General features: G+C 40.9%; 1 long non-coding RNA gene across 1 annotated transcript; it reads left to right on the top strand.

Annotated features, from left to right (window-relative positions):
• Nucleotides 1-17,964: 17,964 nt before the first annotated feature.
• On the top strand, nt 17,965-21,247 carry LOC114054646. Its single transcript, XR_003570534.1, has 3 exons — nt 17,965-18,096; nt 19,122-19,330; nt 21,018-21,247. It is a non-coding gene; the product is annotated as an uncharacterized LOC114054646 (long non-coding RNA).
• Nucleotides 21,248-23,196: the final 1,949 nt, after the last annotated feature.

The following is a 23,196-nucleotide window of genomic DNA, read 5'->3' as shown; positions in this document are numbered from 1 at the left end:
TCAATAGGCAACCATTCTGTACGACCCATGCTAAAGGGAGTTTGAGCTGTTGTCCTATTCCTTAAGTCAGATTTCAAACAAACTGGGAAGGACAAAATGAAAAACAAAAAGGAAAAAAAAAAAAGACAAAAATGTAAGATAACTCTCCCCCCAGAAAAAAAGAATAAGAAATTGAATCCTTTGGAGCTGTGTAAGAATAATAGGAAATTTATACTCAATTAAGCCACTCAAGCAGAGTTGTTAATTAACCTTATCAGAAAGGACATTCCATTTTTATAGACCTGAGGCTATCAGCAAGCACTGGACTTTTTAAGTGGATGAAAAAAGGTGCAATGCATTGATTTTAATGTACAAAAGCATATCCAAAGAAAAACTTACTACAGGTCCAATCCAACTTTTATGAAGATTCAGTATTAAAAGGAAAAAAAAATAGGAAAAAATGTGATGAGAGGAAACAGCATTACTATAGCTATAGCTGCTATAGAACACCAAGGATCTGAAAAAAAATTTAAACCATCATTGATGGTTGCATGTTGCCATGATCTAGAAAAAAATCCATGACTCCCTTTAAAAGCAATTCTGTTTGAGAGTCAGATGGACTAAATAATATATAAATATTATATTATACATACCCAAAGAAAAAAAAAAATCTGTGAAGTCTACTACATCCTCTCCCCTAACATGAGAAATAAAGGTTGAAAATATGATCAAGAAAACTGGAAGATTTATTGGAAATTAGTGTGGAAACGTGATCATCTTAAAAGGGCACAAAAATACCATCTACTAAACTAGAAACTATTGAGACAAAAGAAAGGAAAAAAAAAAAACCCGACACCGTAAATCATGTGAAACACATCAAAACATTGAAGCATTAGAAGGGGGTGATAATGACCTGCTCTAATACGAATTATGAAGGACTAGTGAAACTAGAACACATAAAATACCGAGAGAATTGGAAGCTCTGCTCTCCTGGAAGCCGGCTGAGCTCCCCAAGATATACACCTGCAGAAATGAGAGGAGCCTTCTTTTTTCTTTTTAATATGCAGCAGAACAGGTTCATTCTATCTTGAAGCTGCTGTTTTATCAGCTGGTATTTGTCCTTATACTTAACTATATATATATATATATATATATATATATATACATCTTCATTTAAAACACACATAGATGCCTAAAGGCCTCATGGGAATTAGGAGGGTTTTTTTTTCTTTAATGAGAAACTTCTTTTAATGAGATTTCTCTGATGTTCAAGGAACATATTCATTCTAAGAATATGAAGAATATGCTTAAGTCGAAGTGCTTAAATGTTTTGCCTAAATGTCTAGCAATGGTTCTCCTGAAAATTTTATATCCTTAAATTACAGAGTTCAGGCAAGCTTTCTTTCATTATACTGGACTAACTTCTACTCATTTTATTCAGGGTAATATTTCCCAAACAGAACAGTAATGAAGACAATCTTCCTTTCAGGCAATTACATTTGTGATTAAAAAAGAAGTTCATATTCCATGTCGGAGTGAAATGAAGATTGTTGGAGGCTCTCATGGATGGACTCACCAGGACAAGAGCAGTGATCAGAGCTACCAGTCAGACCTGGGATGTGACAGAGCCTGTCCTGGTTTCCTGACTAACAACACTCACAGGGAAAGGAATGGCTGCTATATCATGGAGGACAAATCCAGTTTGCTTAAGAGCTTCCTCTGACAATGCATCATGAGAAAGTTTTGAAATTTTTTTTAAATTTTGACAAAAAAATCCAATGAAATTTCTCTGCTGAACTTCATCAACTTGAGTATGCTAGAAATATGAAGCAAAACTGCTAGTCTGTCCCATATTGATGGAATAGATGAATCCCTATGCTGTATTCCGCTAATGAGTTATCCATTTCTGAGCCGAGTAAAATTTTACAAATTTCCAATGGGGAAATCCATCCTATGAACTTTCATTTCTGGGGAAAGATCTGCCTGTTCCTCACTCTCCACTGTCTTTTTATTCAGTCAAGCACTTTCTCTTTGCTCATTTAATAGTAAATAATTAGTTTAAACGGACGCTTCAGAAAACCAAGGAAAAAGAAAAGGGCAGAAAACAAATTGTTCAAAGACATTCAAGGTTGTGTTACAATGATAGGTAAACGTGCAGTATTTGATTCCAACAGTTTCTAACAGTGTCACTAACTCTGTTTTGCCACCTAAACAGAGTCACCAGAGCTCTAGAGCATATGCAGATATAATAAACGAAAGCGCCTGGGGAAAAGTGAATTTCCTTTACATTAAAGTACAGTGGGGACTTCCAGTGTTTTATAGTAGGTGATTAAGTCACACCTTTAGCTCCAGATCTTCTACTTTCTATGAGCCATTAGCAGCTGGAAATGAAAAATACAGAACAAACTTGTAGGGAAAATATTGCAATCCCTATATAAGTTTGTAAATACCGGTATGGCAGACTGCAGGTGGGTAGGTGTGTTTTATAATACCAGAAAGAGACAGGTAGGGGAGCTCTTATAAATATGTTATTAAGTGGTAAGGCACATTAAATGAAAAAAAAAAAAAAGTTTCTTTCCAAGAAGAGAACAAAAATTTATTTCAGAATCCTTCCTCCTCTCTGGGAGTTGGCTTGGAATTTGCCAATGGACATCAAGTGGGGCAAGGAGTTTTCTGTGGATAATTAAGTTCCAGGGCCACTAATGTTAAAAGCAAGTTTAGGGCGTATTTCATAAATGATTTTGGCTGAGAAAAAAAAGAAAAAAAGGAAAGGCAAAATTAAAATGTTGAAGTACTTTTATATATCTAGAAATAAAATATTTGAGTATCTGTCCATTTTCCCATGCTTATGGGAAAAAGTCATGCATATGCATATATGGGGAGAGAGATGGAGAAAGTTTATTTAAGTCCTTTTCCATCTACCCTCCTTTCACCATTCCCTTCTGAAAATGCTTTTGATCACTGATTCAGATTTTCTGAATAACATTTTCCCGTTGTTTTGACCAAAAATGGAATTTGCCCTGCATTTTCAGGTTTTCCACTCAGTGAAAGGACCTGTAATTCACTCACATGCATATATAGTCCTCATGGAAGTCTATTTTGCTTCCCATTTCTTTGATTACGAAGAAATAACAACTGTGGGCCATGGAACTTTGGCCATAACACTGGGAATCTTTGGATTTGCTTGCTCCCTTTGGACAACCAAGACAGCTTTCTCCAAGAAGGGCCACATCACTCGCAGGGCATGTGAAGGATTATGGTTTCCTTCTTGTTTCCTGCTCCCAGGAAGCATCACAAAGGTACCACTGTGCACATAACATTCTCCTCTGATCCAAGCTAATCCAGGACAACACCAGGAACCAGCAAGCAACACAACTTCCATTAACTTGCTGCACCAGCCATTTCACCCCTCTTGGTCTCAGTTTCTTCTACTTCTGTCATATATTTAGACCGAAAAAGCTGCATGGCAGGGAGTATCTTTTTATGTCTTTGCACAGGGATATGAAGAGAGGGGCATCAGGCTAGATTAGAACTGTTTAGTCCTTGCCATAATGCAAATGAATCCTATTAAAGGATGGAGGCCTTAAATAGCCTGTACTGAACCTTCTGTGAGTAATTCAGATAACTTTTTAAACAAATCCATTCTACATTCTTTTATGAACAAAACAGAACTACTGTGCTAACCTCATCCCATAATTTATAAGCCCCAGAAGCCCTACAAAAAAAAAAAAAAATGTATAAGCAATTAGTTCTGAATTAAACAGAAAGTGATGGAACAAATGCACAAGTATTCACCTTTGTAACACGGCCACATTGCAGAGATATAAGAGCACAGCTGTTCTCGCCTAAAAAGGAGAATTCCAGAAAAAGAGAGGCTGGGAAAGAAGTCAACAATGGGCCCTGGAACTGAACATCATGCTCAGATTAATTTAGAAACCACTAAACATTTTGCCAAAAAAAAAAAGAAAAAAAAAGTGGAAGAAAAAACCCACATTTTTTATTAGGCAATAATATGTGTGTTTTAAATCCAGCACTGGAAGCAGAAGTTCAGCTCTCACTCCTGACACACCTTAGCTCAGGCTGGTTGTGCAAGCAGAAATGAAGCTGGTATATTATTTAGCGGAAAATGAAACTGATCCAGAAAAATAAATACCCCAGGGGTAGGTTTTGGATTCTAAACTTACCTACAAGCGCAATATGTAAAAATAACGGAAATATAGGTGGCATGAGGGGAGAGAAGAGGTCTAGAAAGGAAAGAATCCAGAATGAAAGGAAGGAAATCATCTGCTTCATATTAATTTGAATTAATTTCCATTTAATATTATAACCACCTGTACTGAAAGAATGAATGTGAAATATTTTCAGCAATTGTCCTATGTAACTTAATACTGTAGGATATGGAATTGGGTAGGGTATAGGGCTCAAAGAGAGCTGGAAGGGGAAGGGTGAAGAGGAAAACCACCCCAGTGAGCTCCACCAGCACAATGCGTGCTCTGGTGGGGAAACTCCCCGCTGCCTCAGGTGTCGGTGAGTAAAGTCCAGTTTACATCAGGCTGAGGAGCCAGCCTTGCCTGTGGCATTTAAATCTCAGTCCTGAGGTTGGCCAACTGTAAAAACAAAGCAAGCAGTGGCATTTTGATTTGGGCTCCAACAGTAATTTGGCAAAGTCAACCTTTTCAGAGGCCTCCCAGCTTATATATTTGCTGTTATTGTAAGAGATGCTTAGTTGTACTCACCAAAAGATTCCTCAGCACATTTGCCCTTCCAGTTTTCTGCACCATGTGCCGACACTGGTGCTGAGTGTGTGAGGTAACAGCTCCAGAACAGACCCACACAGGTGCTGTGAGGAGCCACCGGGGTTGGGAAGCTGCTCCACATCATGAGGTTTCTTTTTAACACATTCCCAGTCAAGGACTATTCTTCCAGAAACCATGTCATGAGGTGCTGGGCAGCTCCTCTAAGGAATGGAGCAGTCTTCTGTCTTGCCATGGATTTCATGAATCAAAGTCCTGTGGCAGGCTCGTGTACCTTGGTGAGAGCAGAACCAGTAAAGCTCTTTGAATTGTAACTGGTCATGGAGCTGGAAGGCCACTGTACAGTCAAACCAGTGCTGTCTGGAGCATTACTGGCCTGGAAACAAACATGTTACTGGACTATCCTCGTGATTTCTCACATCTCCAGTTACCTGCTGAAGTGCATTATTAGCGGGTTCCCAACAGATGGTGCTAATGAGACTATTAAGTAGCCTAACCCAACATGCAAATGAGCCTGCGAAAAGGGCTGCTGGGACCTGTCCTTTCCTTCTTCCTAGACTGTGTGAAAAGGGAACTCTATTAAACCTTATTGCTACAAGCAGCTTTTGCAGGCTGAGAAATCTGTAAGGTTTTTGAGCCACAAATGAGGAAAGCAGTTGCTTATCCACAAAGTAATCAGGCTGGCAGTGGAAGGGTCTGGGCACAGGGAATTAATTATTACAGGTAGACCAATCTTGAATCCTTGCTACTGGCATTTAACAAAGCAATGTCCAAAAGCCCTTTCAAAGACTGCAAGAAAGTCGTCTTTGTTTGTGTGGCTGATTGAATGTTACTCGGTTACCTCCTTTTACACACCACGGTTTTATGTAACACACCAAATACAATGTTTTAGTAAGGTTTGTGTTATGTTATACAGTCAACAAATAAAAGGATGTTTAAAGTTAAGGCTGACATTCCATCCTTAACTTTTTGTACCTTTGTGTTACATCACACCTCCAACATAACATTGATTTAGGGCCCCTGCCCTGGCTCTACCAAGACATGGGGAGATTAATTACGTTAAATACATTATTCCGACCTTTGCGATAACTACCCATTCCTTTGTCAGTTTAATAATTTCAACCTTTAGGTAATGTCAGCTGTTAGCACATTCTGTTAGTCTTTTTTTTCTTCCTCTTCCTTAAGTAGGAACATCCCCAAACACTAAAAATGAGTGATTTCCTTGTACTCAAGGTCATATTTTGCTGTTATTTTTTTTTCTAAACTGGGAAATATGGATCAGCTTTTCCAGATTAGGCACGTGTACATAAACATCACACATTGCAAATGTGCAAACTTAACTTAGAATATAACTCCTGAATGAGTTTGTTCTTATTACATTTCTGGGATAATGTGCCAGGTACCCACAGGTATATGCCTACAACCAGCTATTCCTTTGTGCTTACTAGGGAATGAATGGCCTTATTCTCTCTGAGCTAGATAACATTATTGAGTAACATTGCATTTGAGTTATTATTATCATTATTGATTTCAGCATATTTATTTTCAAATCCAGAAAGCCCTGATATAACACTTACACCCAGTGAACAGTATAGAACTAAAGCATATTCTACTTTTCACTGGAGAGAAAATAAGAAAGGGGAACAAAAAAATAAAAAAGGATTTTTTTTTTTTTGCTTGGCACTACAAATAGCCCAGCATATGTCCTATTGGTTTGGGGGTTTTTCTAGATAAATTTTCAAAAATTTAAGAAATTAGTTTAGAGCACAAATAAGGCCACTCCTTCTCTATAAAATTCCTCATAGTCTAAGAAGAGCTCTGTCAGTAAGATCATGTGTCCAGTGCCTTGTGTCTGATGGTGATCATTGGAAACACTACAAAAATGGGGCAAGTCCACATGTGAAAATAGGTTATCATGTCATTAGTTTCTTTCAGGCATTTCTTAAAGCTGTGCCTTTTCCTGAGATGGATCATCAACCTGATCTGTGCAGCCATTTTAGTATTAGTTTCTATTGGTTGTAGGCTTGGGCTGGGAGCAGGGCACTCCTGGAGCTTGGAGTAGGTAGGAACTGTGGAGTGAGACAAAGCAAAATAAATCCTTTTCTTCTCACAGTGTCTGGCCAGATTTGTCGTGGTGGCTTCTTCCTGAGGGTAAATTCAGGGTTTTCCCAGATGACCTTCATATTTCATAAGATAAAGAGTGAATTTTTTCTTCTTGTTGGAACAGATGCTGTGGCTGCTTTTGAAGAGACAACAGAATCAGCTTCACATATGATGAATAGAAGTGCTGGGCCCTTTAATGTAGAAAATTTAATTTGAGAGGTTGGACACTTGATCAAGGAACTGTGACAGGAGCTCCACCAAGGTTCTTCTAAGACCTAAAGGACTTAAGTACTGTAGGAGGAGTCCATAACCCAGAGTCTCATCTTTGTACTGACGTCTTCTGTGGCTGTGAACAAGTCACACGCTAGCACTGTCTGTGAAAGGGGCAAACTGTGCTTGCTGATCTCCAAGGGCAAGTGGTGAGGCCTTGAAGATTATAGAGCTTGCCCTGAAAGTTGTTTTGTTGCTGACAGTGGGGGGTACATCACCCTCCTGAGGAAACTGGAGCTGTGGTTGTTGCAAGTATTTCAGAAGTTGACTTCTTATACTTACAGATGTATTGGTGGTTTTTTGACACTGAATATTTTTTCAGATACAGTCCCCTCAGCTTTCCACTCTTTTCTCCCTAAAACCACCAGGATGACTTCAATGACATGGGAGCCAAACATAGTTTCCTATGATGGTTCTTGTAGCAGTCCTTGGTGTGAATGCTGGTGAATCAGGTAACAAGAGTAGTTTCAACTACTCCAGCTTATGGACTACTCCTACAGTACTTAGGTTCTTTAGGTCTTAGAAGAACCTCGGTGGAACTCCTGTCACAGTTCCTTGATCAAATGTCCAACCTTTCAAATTAAATTTTCTACATTAAAGAGTCCAGTATTTCTATTCATAAATTCTCTTCTTCTGGCCCTTCTTTGGGGGTCTCTGTTTTGGAAGGGGAATTGCTACTACTAAAAAATTCCTCGTTGAGCCATTTTATCTCAACACAAGCCAAAAGCCAGACATTTCCATCACTTATTTTAGATCCTGATCCATGCTGGGGGGAACCCAGTGAAGCTCACAGCGTATCATAACTCTTATGAATGGTTCTTGATATATAAATTAAAAAGGAAGATTCATAAATGGCTTTGTATGTGACAAATCTCATTGGGATTTGACACTGTGCAGGATAAAAGGTGTCAAATGCATTTGGATTGCATCAGTCTGCTCACCACAGACCAGAATTTGCACTGCAAATGTACTGTGCTGCCATATACTGCAATGCTGAAAGAAGGATAAAAATAAGCGACAGAATAAAGGGACACATGATTTCCACTGCTGGCAAGGTGACATCTGCCATCCTGGCTGACACACCAGTGATTAAACTCCAGACTTCCAGAACTGCTGTTGTTGTTGTTTGAACTGGAGTCACACCTAAATAGCTGGGCTGTAACAGTCACGGTCTTAACGTATTGGGCATGCCTTGTGACCCCTAAAGCACAGACACACACACGGGGCTGGGGTTGTCCCCAGATGCCTGTTAGGACTTTCCAGGCTGGAATTATGAATGGTGAAAGGCAGGTATTAAGTCCAAAGGATGTAAAATAAATTTGAAATTAACACATAGTTTGGCTCTTGGTTTAAACATCACAACTCTGCTTCCCCAAAAGCAACAGTTTGAACAAATATCATATGCAAAACAGGACCAAGATTTTCCCAATTCCAGTGTTTCTTGGGAGACAACAGAGCTATTCTTCTTTAAGCAAATGTTCTAATACACTTTCTTATGTATTTTGACATTTGCATTGACTACAGGTTGGATCAGGGTGAGATTATATAAAAATGCATATTACTTGCAGGGGAAAGTTACCTTTTCCAACTCAGTGCAGCTTCCATTCATTCTGTGGAGAAACACTGGATTTGTAGAAGCCTGTACCAAATCCATTTGTGCTGGATATGTCCTATGCATAAAGTCCCAAGCTCACTGGTACTATTAACCGGCCCATTTTTCCCTATAACAAAGAAATCTGCTTTTGTTTGGCTCTGTGTCACTTCAGCCCTTTCCTACCTTGGAGGCAAGACAACAGAAAGCCACAGGAGGAACAAGGTAATCATCTCTCTGATAAAAAAATAAACAGCAGAGGTGCAAATACAAGCCAGGTTTCTGGAATCCAGCACAGGGCTTAGCTGTGACTCCCAAACCTGAGCCCATCAGGCCAGGAAGGGGAATGAAACTCTTCACAGGAATCAACACTTGGGACCACACCTTACTCCAGCTGTGCCCAGTGCCCTGTAAATGGGAAACGGGCAGTGGGGAAGGAACTGCTTCCCTTTCTCCTGCAGTTCAACGTGCGTGTTCAAAGTGCAAAAGTCAGAAAGAAGTCAGAGAAATATCTTTCCTGATGCAAGGACGGAGAAAAACAGGGGAAACGCTGGAAAAGCCAGCCCTGGCAGAGCGGAGTTGTAAATGGGAGAGGAGCTGCAGTGGCTGCTGGAAGAGGGAGGAGGGGGCGTGGGGAGGGGAAGGGATCAGGACTACAACTTTGAGTCTCTCCAGGGATTTCCTCCATGGATTGCACAGTCATTTGTAAAAATCGACTGTGACTGCTACACTCACACTTTCTTCTTGTTGCTTTATTCCACATGCAGCCCAACATGTTTTTCCGCCGATACGCAGATTTTGAGCTGTTTTGTTTGGACTTGCCAGTGGAGGGGCTTCAGTTGACACAAAGGGCTTATCAATAACATTGAACTGTTTTTGACAGCTGTTTTTGCTTCCCGTCTCTCCTGTTAGGGAGGAAAAGGGGTGGCTGCAGGGAAAGGAAGCTTGAATAGCAGCCAGTGCCTTCCACGGGTAGCACACTTCAGGCAAATCTAGAATTACCTCTCTCTTGGCTTCAATTCCCCAACGGGCTGAGGCCCCCTCACTCAGCACCAGGAGAATAAGCCTTCAGTTGATTGCTTTGGTAAATCCATCATTTTTGCATCCTAATAATTAGCCCAGCAGCTGTTGCAAATCTGGAAACATGAATGTTTCCTTTTTACTGAAGGGATCACTTCTCTAAATGAGTGATGTCCATTTTAACTCTCCCCTGATATGCATAAATACACACACAGCCAGTGTGACTTTAGGCATGAAAAATCAGTAATGGGTATATGATTCTCAAATCTAGTAGAACTGATAAAAATCAAGGTTGCTGTCAGCTGTGTAAATTGAGAGCTCCAAGTGAATTTGGTGGTTGGTCTGGGAAAAGGGGGTTTTTGTGCTGGTGAGTTGCTCCCTCTCGTGGAAAACCAGCATCCCAAAGCCATCCAGCGCAGCGGAAAGCGTTGCTGTTTCTTGGATGACTCTGCTTGAGGCACAGTGTGAAACCTAGAGACACTCACACACACACACACTCACAAGCCTGACCCTGCAAGCATGGAAAACATCCCTGCTCTCTGGGTTTTACGCCAGGAAACTTGGCTTGCTGAGCAGAAATCTTTAGGAGTGAAAAGCGTCTGCCCTCCCAGAGCCTCATCATTATTGCCTGATGCAGCCTCATTAGTTTGGCTGTTTTGAAATCCTTGTACAGCACTGATCTGGGGGTCTTGAAAAGGCAGAGACATCTGAAGCTAAGAAACAGGACAGGCTCCTTTTTTTCCTGCCTACTTCTGCTTCGTTTTTAGTGTCCTTTGGCTTTGTCCAGGACAAAATTAAATCTGCTTTGGGAATGACAGATTATTCTGTAATTATTACTATGCTATTAACAGAATAGTTATTATTACTAAACTGTTAACTGAATAGCTGTCCTCTTCCCTCTTTCTGTTTTAAGGTTGTCCCTATTTCTGTAGCTCAGATAATCCGAACCCTTATCCATTCTCCCAGCTGCAAGAATGAACCAACTTCCCTGTCATCCCATGGGTATGATTCCCCTTCACACCCCCCCAGGATAATCACATGCTCTGGACTAGTATTTTTTTATTGCTTTTATCGAGAGATTTTATTACAAAGGAAAATATGTCCTGTATTTCTTTGACTGGAAGGATATAGACTTGGCAGTTAGGAACCACCATAGCAATTTTTAGCACACTGGTGTGGTTTACATGGATTAATCTGCAGTAACTCTTTGGAACGCTCTTCAACCGCTCAAAAGCTGCCTCAGTCCAAACAGTTTATAAGCTAAATAACAAAAGTCTTGTAAATATTTATTTAACGAGACGTATTTTGAATAACTGACATGTATAGAGCCTTCCTAGAGAGAGTGTTATCACCATCAATTTTCATGGTCTGATATAATAACAACTACCAGTGTAAACCGTGGCAGGGAAGATATTGACAGTCCGAGGCCGCTGTTAGCAGCAGAGTAATAATGGGGCAAAGAGACTGCACCGAGCTGCAAAAGCAGGATTCAAATTGAGTTTGCTTCCACTTGGCGAATCACTGGGAGAAAAACTATGTGGGTTATCTGTTAGTAGAGATTGACTGTAAATATGCTGTAGTTACCGTGTTATTGAAGCGCAATTATCCAGAGGTTATTCCTTTTTAATAACTACCTACCAGGCAGGGAAAGAAACACGATTTATAGAGCTTCATTTTCTTTTTTGGCCTCCTAAATTCTGAATGGTGTTTTCATGCCACAGTGATGGGTGCTCTTTTACCACCTGTATAGACTAAATTAATCTGTGCAAACAGCAGGTTAATTACCTAAGCATATTGCTTATATTTAACCCTATTGTCTCATATTTAATATGTGTATTTTTAGAGGCCAGATAAAGTTATTTATGCTACAAATGGCTCTCAGTTGCAAGTTCATGAACCCTCTGATTAATATGAATTAGAAATGATAACCTAGTAAATGTGTAAATGGTCTTGAAAGAGAAACCCTGTTTGTTACTCTTATAATTATTACACACAATTTCGAGCCTTTCATTCAGCTCTTTTGCACCAAGAAATGGCATCTCATCCACTGGTATCAAAACTAGCTCAAATTCTGGGCATATTTCACAATCATTTTTCCCCTCTATGTGTCTATAGTGATGATGGATGGCACGGACTGACTGTCCTTAGAAGTGAATGTATTTATTTGTCCACAGGATACGGATAGCACATGAAATTGCAGTGGTAGTGTAAACCTCCCCCACACATCACCCTCTGTCAGTGTGGCTCAGCTTTGACAAAAAGGGACACAGCGAGCCATGGGGAAATTGTGTTTAATTCCAAAGTCACACAGAGAGTCAGTGGCAGGCTGACAATGAGGACTTCCAGCCCCTCATCGGCATTCCTCTGCCGTAAACACGGGGCACCAGCCCTGACTCTAATGACACAGGGGGAGTTGGGCTCAGCACAGGAGATGCTCTGCAAAAAGGCCTCCCTTGCATTCAGCTAAAATGCTGCTAGTGGGATGTGATTAATCTAACTTCAGACTCTAGAATAGCTACTATTAAACCCAGGGGATGGCTTTATTGAAAAAATAAATAAATCTGGCTTTAAGGGGTGGGGCTTGAAAACAAGAAACACATGCGGGATTATCTTAGGCCTGATTTCTTGGGGGAAAAAAAAAAAAAATAAAAAAAGGACATTTTGCCCTGTTGCCACCATGGCATGAGGAGCCAGGTTTGTAACCAGCTCTGAGCATCCCACTTTATTTTGCTCACTCAGGCCAAATGTCCCTTCAACACAAGGGACATCATCATCCCTGGCAACCAACTGTGCATTTTGATCAGGCACAGTCTCTGTTCAGTAGCTGGGTGGTTTGAATTCTGCTCCTGGCACCTCAGATCAAAAAGAGCTTGGCACGGGCAAGCCCTCACATGCTAGTGAGCCCCTCGAGTCCTGTGGCTGTTGCAGGCTGGCTGTTGGAGCTGGGTGGATGTTGGCTGGTTACAGTTCTGCTTGTCACCTGAGATAAGCAACTTATGAGGGAAGTGCTTGCTGGGACTACCCTTCCAGCAACCTCTTGAAATACAATAGTGACACAGGATACTACGATCTGCCACTTTCTGGAATCCCTGTCCTGCACGTAAAACAAGTTATGATTTTGAGACTAAAATCCTTGAGCTTTACTGATGCATGTAAATACTCTATTGATCAAAGCAGCAAAAGATGTGTATACTAAGATTTGATTTATCAGAGAGAGCTTTTCCCAGCAAGATACAGGCATTAGGTAAGTCAGCCTATTTCTCTTAAACCTGTCATCAATACAACAATACAATTTCTCTGGTTCTGGTGTGATCAATAAAATTGTTTCTGATTCCAATGTTGTCATAAATCTCCTATAAACACACTCTGTGCCTTTGAATAAAGTTTGGTGGTGTCATACTTCTGGGACAGCTGAGTTGTCATTAGACCATTTTCCCCTATTTTTTTTTCTTATAGGCTTTTCATAGAATCATAATTTGATTTGAGTTGGAAGGCACCTTAAAGATCATCTAATTACAACCCCCCTGCCATGGGGAGAGACACTTTCCACTTTGATTACTTTCATTACTGAAAGCTCATTCCTTTCTGTATTTCTAGTGGCATCCTTGCTTATTTGAATAGAGAAGCTGCCAATATGTATTTTTTCAAGTTCTTCTGCAGAAGTATGAATTCTTCAGTTGGATTCATGCTATACCCTATCCTAAAGAAATAAAATAATATCACACATATGATTACATTGCAGTGCATGCAGTGGGGAAGTAATGCATTTTTTTCCTACCTTATTTGTGATGAGGATGTTTAGTGCACAGGCTGCAGAGGAGGATTCCTATAATTGCTCCACAACTGACTGACTCACCAGTGCTGTGACCCTGAGCAAATCCCTCAGTCTCTCTGGCTCTGACCTTCTTCTCGTGTAAGTTTTATCTCCTTCAGAGAAGCTTTGTCAAGATAATTTATGTTTTAAAGCACGTTGAAATCCTTGGCTAGAATATACTATTAGAGTACATACACACAATAAAGGACAAGAGTGTCCCAGACAACAGTTCATAACTTTATATTTGGTGAGTTCCTTGGGCTGTCCTGTGAGGCCACAATGTCTGGGTTCATCCCTGAAGAAATATCTTAAATATGGCTAATAATCTGGCCCAAGGAAACGGCAACAATCTGTTGTTGTGATGCTTCTGGAGAACACTGGTATTCACAGACAGATTGCATCTACACTGACTTATCATGGCGTTCAAGTTTTAAAACTGAAACCTGCAACTGTTCTCTCAGTTCTTCGTGGTGAGGTCTGGTGAACTTTCAGGAGTTTTCAGTGCTCCCTTGCTTTGGGTTCCCCCATCTTCAGTCAAGGCAAGTTGCCCCGAAGTCTCAATCTGTTTGTGCAGGAAGGGTGGTCTAGAAGGTTTGTGTTTATGAGCTGTAATTTTATACCAGGAGTTCCATTTATTGCCCAGATTGAGAACATTGCAGAACATGCCAGGTGATGTGTCCACTTATGTCTGGAAAATGGCAAGATTATAGACCATTTTGGTAGATTTTGGTCAAATTTTACGCCTCAGAATTCACCTCTCTGCACACACACAATCCTCAAAAGACTTCACCATCATTGTCTTAGATGAATCCCTCAAAGCTTTTGAACTTTGTTGGCTCTCGGTCAAATCTCAGGTCTCTCTGAGAAAGGCAGAGAGAGAGCCTCAGCTTTAGGAACATTCAAGACATCTTGGTGGAACAGAGCTCCTCTTGTCTTGGAGTGCAGTAGGGTTTGCTTGGTGTCACCTAAGCAGGTGAACACTCTGAAGTTTGGTGTTGGCTACTGTACCTTGTGTGGTTGGAAAGTGTGCCAGGTACAGATGCAAGGTGGCCCTAGGAGTAAAAAGCAGGAAGGTGCACACTTAGTGATTGGTCTGTGATTCAATATCTCTCTTCTCCTTCCCACCACATCCACACTTGTACTCTGAGACCCTTGTGGAGAGCACAAATAGTGAGGTAAAGAAGGGATACGCTTTGAAATGAGGCACTCGTGCAAAGCCACTCTGTCCTTTTAGCCTAAAATTGTGTGGTTTAGGTATAAATGAGTATAGGATAGACCTGTGCATGTTAGAAAGGCTGTGCTGAAAACAATGTAAGTGCTTGGGGATTACGTATTTCCCAGAAGTTTTCCATTAGATGAAAGGATTCCTGGAGTATCTTGAAATTAAACTAAGAATACACAGCATGAGCAGAGATGAGCTACGCCACTGGAATTGCCATGAGAGTCACCCTCATGGACAAGGGTAGATCTGGTGGGAAAAAGGCAAGCATGTGCTCCTCCAAGAATGTGAGGTGGTGGCAGATCTATCCACTGTCAAATGGGAAAAGATATCTCCACTTAGTGTTCAGGATCTTGCAAGAGGTAGAACTGGCTTCCTAGAGCAAGTTCTCCTCTCCTACACTCCCTGTCCTAAGAAATCAAGGCAGGTGACATGGGAATAAAGAGTGGTCTTCCACCTCACAGGAAAAGTGATTGACAAACCTGCCTGAAACATCAACAAATCATAGATTAAATTATCATTGGAAAATGAAAGGAAAGAAAGGGAACATGCAGACTTGAAGCATCCCAGAAATCTAAACAGAGGCCATCTCACCATCCAGACTCATTCCATTTTAGTGCGCTATTTCCCAAGTTGTTGCGTGAATGATCCCAGTGTCTTTGCCTTTACAACCTTGCCTGATAGGCCATTCCACACATTTATTATCCTCGATGTGAAAAAGTGCTTCCTAACGTCTGTTCTAAATCTGTTTTAATTTCCATTTATGCTCCATTGTCCTATAATCTGTTTGGAGCTGAAAATAGAACCAAGGTATGATCTTCTTACAACCCCTGGCAATAAATTTTATTAGTATTTTTTTCCAAATTTCACAACCTTGCAGTAAATAAGAAAGCTTTATGGGGAAAAATAACCTCTATCCTCCTCCACTCTCCTCTCCATCCACAAACCCCATGACCTTTGCAAACTTTGACCAGTATCATTGTTTTCTTTCACCCTCCTCCCCTCCCCCCCGCCCTTTTCACTTAATATTGCATTGGTTACAGGAGTAAACCAATTATAGGAGTATTAAAAATGGAAGCAGTTTGCGTGCTGGCAATGTATATCTTTTACCAATGGCTGATGGAAAAAAAAAAAAAATTCTCCCAGCTGCTCTGTAAAGCTCTCTCAATGCAGCTTGAAACATCTGGTTTGTTTTGTGTGCAGCCTTTTACATGAGGCATTTGCAATTCTTTATTCAAATTGGATTTTTAGTTCACTTTCCGGTAGAAAGGTTGATATGTTTGTCATTAATAAGCACAGTAAAAGTAATGTGTATGTAATTAGAATCCAATCACCAGAACCAGGGTGGCAGGGACCCCAAAAAGACATTTTCACTCACTTCAATCTGCAATCAGGTTTCCTCAATGAGTTAATGCGGTTCGGTCCTGGTGGACTATAACATTGCTCCAGCAAGGCATATTTATTTGCATGATTGGCAATTAGAATTTATTGATTTCAAAAAAGGAAATCCTTCCCTGGGTAGTAGTGTTTCACTCCCTTGGCTGACGTCGGACAGGAAAAGCTGTCAAGATATGGATACCACATCTGGGTTGGAGGAGGAGAACATAATTATTTCTATTTCTCAACAGTAATTTCTCAGGATCAAGGGCACTGATGGACTCTGGAGAGAGTTCACGCCAATAATCTTTGGCAGGAAATGAGATGGTTGATGACTATAATAACGAGACCTTTTTGATAATCTCAGTGGAGGATGCAATGTAGGCTCACACCCAAACTAGTCTCTACTAGATCTGGGCACTAGATCAAGCTGGTCTTACTCAGGTTTAGGTTTCAACTGGATTTTATATGAAATGAGAAATCAGCCTGAGAATGGATTGGATCCTGGAATGGTCCTTAGGATGCAATTTCATTACCACAGACAGTTTTGAAGAGGTTCTTTCATCTTTGCCTGCATCCAAAATCACAGTCAGAAAAATGCCTCCCATCAAATAATGGTGAGTAGCAGATAAGTTCTTTCCACAGGAATTCCAATGGTGGGCAGCTTAGAAATTATAAAAATAGTAAGAAAAAATATACAGAAGCTATAAATAAAGAGTAAAAATGAAAAGTCCAAAGGAAGGCTATCTTTCTAAATATTCATTTCACCTTTTCCCCCTTTTCCCTGCGATCCATTGCAGATAATAGTCAAGAACTCACACAACCTCTTGTCTCCTACTTCCAAAGCAAATGACAACCCATAGAGAGTTAAAATATGCTTCATTCTCCATCCTCAACTTGACCAACAGCCTAAAGGACTTACAGCTCTGCCCTTTTTACCCATGCCCCCCATTTTCCCTCATCTATTGTCGCCAAATATGCAGTCGAAATTAATAGCACCACTTCACCTGCCACATGTCAAACTTAATTTTACTTTAAATCAGTCTTAATTATTCTAGTCAAGTTTATAGTTTTAATGGAAAGACACTGCTTGCTTAAACTATAACATTTATTACAAAGGGCCAAGAGAGATTTAAAGTCACATTGTCTTTCCTAAGTGGACAGTTTTAACTAGATAGTATCACATCTCATGCCTTCTAAGAAGTTGAACTTTCCAAGACAGACCCAATGATCCAAAAAAAAAAAAAAAAAAAAAAAAAAAAAAAAAAAAAAAAAACAAACAAAAAAAAAAAAAAAAAAAAAAAAAAAGTGAAAAAGTAAAATCCCACACAAATTAAATATAAAGACGAAGTGCAATGCCCAGTGGAGGTTTCTCCATTTGCACCAGGGTGCTCGAGCACCAGTGTGTTACAGACTAATCCTTGCCATGAACCATTTTTGGGGAATGAAGAGAGAAGAAGGGTTATTCCAGGAACGTGACTCCCTTTTGATAGGCTGACAAATCAGGTCAATGGCTAATACTGATCACTATGAAATGCTTCAGCTCTGAGGAAGATTTAATGGTGCTCACAGTACTGGAGCTGCCTCCATCTCCCATTGGTGCCACTCATTTACGTGCAGGTGAAACATAAAACTAAGGGCTATTAAAGAGCCCACACTTTTTCCAGGAAGGAGGGTGTTAGGTCTGCATTAGATCCTGGCACTAATCCAGGGCCTGTAATCACACCTTGCCAACTGTACCGAAAATTTCCCCTATGAGTTCCTTTGGCAACACCCCATTTTACAGAGCTAAGTCTGTGCAGAGTGACAGCAGCCTTTCAGTCCAGCTGCATTTCAGTCATAGTAAAATAACCCCCTGGGCACAATTTATTAAGCACTCTGGGACATCTCTGGCAGTTTTGTTTAGTGGTTAGAACATAAGAAAGAGCATCAGGATTCAATATCTGGTTATTTGATGACTGCAAATAAAGTATTCAAATTTTTGTGTGTTTTCATTTACCTGCCTGTGAAATAAGTAAAACAATATTGCTAAAAATATATATAGTCCATAGCTATCATTTATGATTTGCATAAATATCCCTAAATTCACTCCAACTCCCTACAAGCCAGCTACCCAAAAGATAAGCATTAGCTGAAGGTTTATGCATGCATTGTTTCTTCTTTTTTCTTTTCTTTCTTCCTTCTGTGGGCTTCCACTCAGAAAACAGATGGTCTCTTCTCACTGACATTTTCTTACAGTTTTTAAATGATGCTGCAGTAGGGGAGAGCTGGAATGTTCAATCTAGAGCTGTTCAGTCTCAATCTAGGTCCATAATTAACAGTAGCTAAGTGAAGTTTAATAAGGGCAGCCCACCAACTCTTCTTTTGTTTTTTTCCCAGTGCATCCACAACCAGCCATAATGAATGTGCAGTTCATGGGGTTTCCCCTGACCATGACTCCCTGGAATATTTAGTGTTTACCTTTTGTGATAATTAAAGGAAGGGAAATGAACCCTAAAGGAAGACAGAGTGACATCTAATATTCCTTAATATTCTCCTGTTTCTTTAAGTGATGTTTTTTGCCAACGGAGGGCCTCCCTCTCTTATCATCAGCCAGGTCCTGACCCTGGGCCAGGGATCCTGGTTGTAACTTGACCCTGGGACCAGGTGTGTGCCTGCAGGTCACAAAGCTGACAAAAAAAAAATATCAGCCCATGCTGCAAACAAGCCATTCCTGAGCAAATTATTGCCTTTAACTCTTTCATGCTCTCTCCAGGCACAAGTATTGGAGTGACTGCCCCGTGCTGTGAAACTTGCTGCCAACACATCCCATGCCTCTGCAAACCTGCAGCATGCAGGAATAACCATAGATGGGAGCATATACAAACTAGACCTTTCATTTGTGTGAGCAAGTTCATTGCATCTGGTAGAAAACAGGGCTGAGAGACCTGCAGAGCTATTTGCTTCCTTCCTCCCCTTTTTCAAAGCTGTTGCTAAATCTCAGGGATTTTACAGGGATTGACTCTGGGATGGGTGAGCTGCTCCAGGTTTCTGCAGCAGGTCGGGCTCTGGAGACTTTCAAGCGCTGCCTCAGATGTGCCTCAAGAGGAAATTCGGTGTTAATGCCTTCACCCAGTGCAGTTACTGCAGTGCTGGACGATTACACACACAGTGCAAGTGATGCTGAGGAAACTCCCAGATGTCCCTTGCAGGATGGCAAGGATGTACTAAGCCTGGCCTAAAGTGCATCTAGTCTAAGCATTTGGCTGCCCTAAATTCTCCATGACTTGGAGTTTGGCTTACTCATAGGTACTCCTTTCTCCAGCAAAACCCCACAATATATGCAATATATTCTTTTTATTTGCCTGCTGCTTTTCCTTTCTCTTTTTTCCCCAGCCTTCAGCATGTCCCCAGGTCATCCCTGCAAGCCTTTGTCCTCGCCTGAAATGTCTGGAGACTTTTATGGGGGGATCCTGTCATCACATGCATCCCAGTGCATGGGCTTTTAGGCAGACTCCTCAAACTATGAATTAAAAAGCACAGGAACTGACAGCCCTGTGAACTACCTGTGAAAAATCATACCTGGGTTTATGAAGCTATTATATCTTCAAGGACATTCAGCAGCAATTCTTGAGGAGACAGTGTTACGGTGGGGGGGGGGGGGGGAAAGGCTTTTTCAACATCAGTATCCACTCTGGTCCTGGTACAAAATGAATGCCACTCAGTAATAAGTAGTCTGCATTGTTATGAGCATAGAGAGTGATCCAAAATCTATTAAATAGGAGAATTTCCAGCCATATCTGTGGTCTGTGGTTGGGGTCTTCAGATAGAAAATCTCACTGGTATCCCATTTGCATTGTAACAGTCTCATAACAATTTGTGCAGTAAAATCATTACCAAAAGCCATTAATAATATGAATACACGAGCAGTTCAACTCTATCCAAAGGGGCTAAGCCCCCCCTTAACTTCTAGAGTCTTGCACACTTAAAGAAAGCAAAGCTTTCCCTTTTCTCTTACTGATCATAGAAGTAAAAAAAAATGTAGCCAGTGTTGAACGCTTCCCCCCTTCCCCCTTTTTGTTTTTGCTTGCTGCGGAAAAAAAATAAAAATAAAAAATTACCAAATCCATTTTAATGACACTTTATATAAACCATTTTTCCAGACTGAGATTGTGGACATTACTATGTTCCACCCCACCACAAACTTTTATAGCTGACTTATAAAGTCCCAAAGAAGGCGATGTGTAAAATTCATGCAGGCCATGGATACCAGAAAACATATTTGGGAGCTTAGGCAGGGTTCTGTGGAGACAGCTGATATGTAATTGAGCAGTTACCCTCCAGATACCTGGTTGCTCAGGTAAAAGCCCATTTCCAAAGTTAATTTTAAACAGATTGAATTTGGTGCTGTAGATTTACAGCCACATTTTCTCACCAACACAATCAACAAAACATACTTAACCAGAAAGATGCTCAAGTCATGGAGATCCAAGACATAAAGTCAGTTTATTGCCCAGCTGCCTTGTGAGATCTTCCCTCAAATTAAAATGGTCATCCATACAACACACACGTGGACTGTACAAAGCTAAGTGTAGCTTCATGACCACATGTACCCTTCTTCTAACTCAGACCAGGCCAACCAGTTGTACCTCCCACAGCTGTAGATCTCAGCAAATGAACAAAACTCCTACAAAAGTCCATTAAAGCGTTAAAATCAGCACTCTTTGTGCCAGCGCATCCTACCTTGTATGATTTAAATTGGTACAAGACCCTCATGGATTGGAAACACTGTATTATCCTTTTCATCCCATTTATCTCGCAAAGTGAATTTATTAATTCTCTCCATACCAGGAAAATTCTCTATTTTTCACGTCTTTTTTTTTTTTTACCACTATTGATTTCTTTCAGGAGGGCTAGGGATGATGCATTGGAAACACTGGAAGATCCAAAGCTTTCATCTGCTAGTCAGAACATCAGATAAACTGTGTCTCCAAGTTTGGAGCAAAGATGATTGACTGGGAAATGATTTAATAATAACTTCTCCATGTGGAATTCTCTTTTAAAATGTATTGTATTCTGTGCATGCCTACAGGTGTGTGAGTGTATAAAAATAATAGATCTGGCTGAAAACTCCTCTACTTTGGCAGTTTTCAATCTTTCTAGGTTTGTTTCCCAATAGAAAGCCATTCTTTACACTGAAAACACTAACAACAATGAATTTGTTTACATGCCAATGAGAGAAAAATCCTTCATGTGTTTTCACTGCTCTCCTGCGTTACTCTTTTATTACCACAGTTATTAACTTTACTATTTGACATAGGGCCAGACTATTAGCCCCTAACAGCACACCGAGGAAGGGGCTGCCTGTGCCACAAACCTTGTCAGCAGAAGTCATGGAGTGCTTGCTCCTGGCCATGTGTGCTCAGATGGCTGTGTTTGGATTCACATGGTGATGCCCCAGTCCTGTTTTGTGAATGCAAATGAAGGATAATTATCCTCATGGCTCTTGTTAATACTGAGCTTGCAGAGCATGGGGGGAACTTGTCTTAGGCTGTTCCCTTGCACCTCTTTGAGTTGGGGAGCTGAAGGCAATCCTGGCACTGCTTGTCTAGGGATGCTCCATTAGTGGGAAAAGGCTCAGTGGCTCCTGTGGTCAAGCACTGCCTGACCTTCTCTTGGGGCAGATCATACATACAGCTCAGCACATATGTATATAGGCTGGGAAACATCTGCTAATAATATAGCAGACTAATGAGCAAGAAGCTCCTCGGCAGGACGTGCTCTGAGCTCTTCTGGAGGTGCCGAGGTGGGACTGTGAAATTTGGCGATCTGTCGAGTGTCTTTTTTGTGCACTGTCACGCATGGTGTTTCCAATCAGCCTCCGAGCACCAAGAACCTCCGAGAGCAGCCAACCTCTCCGCCCTCCTGCGCAGCTCAGTAACTGCAGGCTTCCTCTTGGCAGGCATCTTCTGCACCCAAAATAATAAATAAATAAAAATAAAACCACTCTATAAGCGTCTGCCTGTCTCCCTCCCCTTTATGAGAAAACAGAGTGGGGGGAAATGTTGCAGGTGGAGTAAGAAGAAAAGCAAAGAAAAATCTGCTCAGACAGAGAGACAAAACAAGCAACTGCTTAAGGGATTTGGCAGCAAATGAAACTGCCCCCTTCCCCCTCCCTGTTTGGAGCCTGGTTCAGCATGTACTGGTGGTGGATCACAGTACCAGCCACACTGAGATACAGGCAGACACTTCTGTCTCACCAGCTGCTCTGACAATCCATTTTCATAAAGGAACGGGAGGGGAAGCAAATCTGCAAGATGGAGCTCCCGGTCACCGTGTGAAAGCTGCTGCCCGCACCGCCCCGTGCTTCAGGTGTCAGGGCTGTCAAAGGAGTTTGACAAGAACAGAGTGGCTTTCCCTAAACATACAACAGCCACAGCCAGGATGCCTTTAGTGGGTGCACACATCCGGGCCTGTATGTTATACACAATGAGACTTTGGAGATTCCTAATGAAAACCTGAAGTGCTGTGTTGTGATTGATGACTGGAAAAGGTGTTCTTCCCACTGGGCAGTTAATGAGACAATCGCTCCATGTTTGCTTAGGATAACACCATCTTAAGAAAATGAGCTCTGGCTACTTTAGGCATTAATAATACTTTGTGTTTTTTTTCCCCAAGAGGTGTTAACCCTTTTGACCAGCCCTGGCTAAGGAAAAATCTGGACAGTTAAGTTCTGTCAACTTGTCTGCCTACATATATAATAAACTATTGTGTGACACAATGCATTTGTATGCAACTGAAGTGATTCATCCAGCAAAGATACATTTCAATGAAGGGGAATAAAAGTGATTCTTTACATTTCATTTGTACAAGTACCAGAGCTTGTGAGGCACTTTGGAGTCCATCTGGCTGAAATGTGCTATATATAAATGTAAGATTGTTATCACCAAAAACACATTCAGTATGGTGTTTCTCTCACATATTTTTTTGTTAATTTCAGTGAACCAGTTCTTTTTAATGAATAATTTCCATTGGAAAGCTTTGTTTTCCCTGTAACATAAAGCTTTTTTGGTTTCGATCCCTTGTCTGG

This window comes from Empidonax traillii, unplaced genomic scaffold, assembly GCF_003031625.1.
Source record: "Empidonax traillii isolate 1590-97213 ecotype Southwest subspecies unplaced genomic scaffold, ASM303162v1 scaffold36:size2505666, whole genome shotgun sequence".
Lineage (NCBI taxonomy): Eukaryota > Metazoa > Chordata > Aves > Passeriformes > Tyrannidae > Empidonax > Empidonax traillii.
The sequence above is the reverse complement of the archived record's forward strand: the minus strand, read 5'-3'. Positions and strand labels throughout refer to the sequence as shown.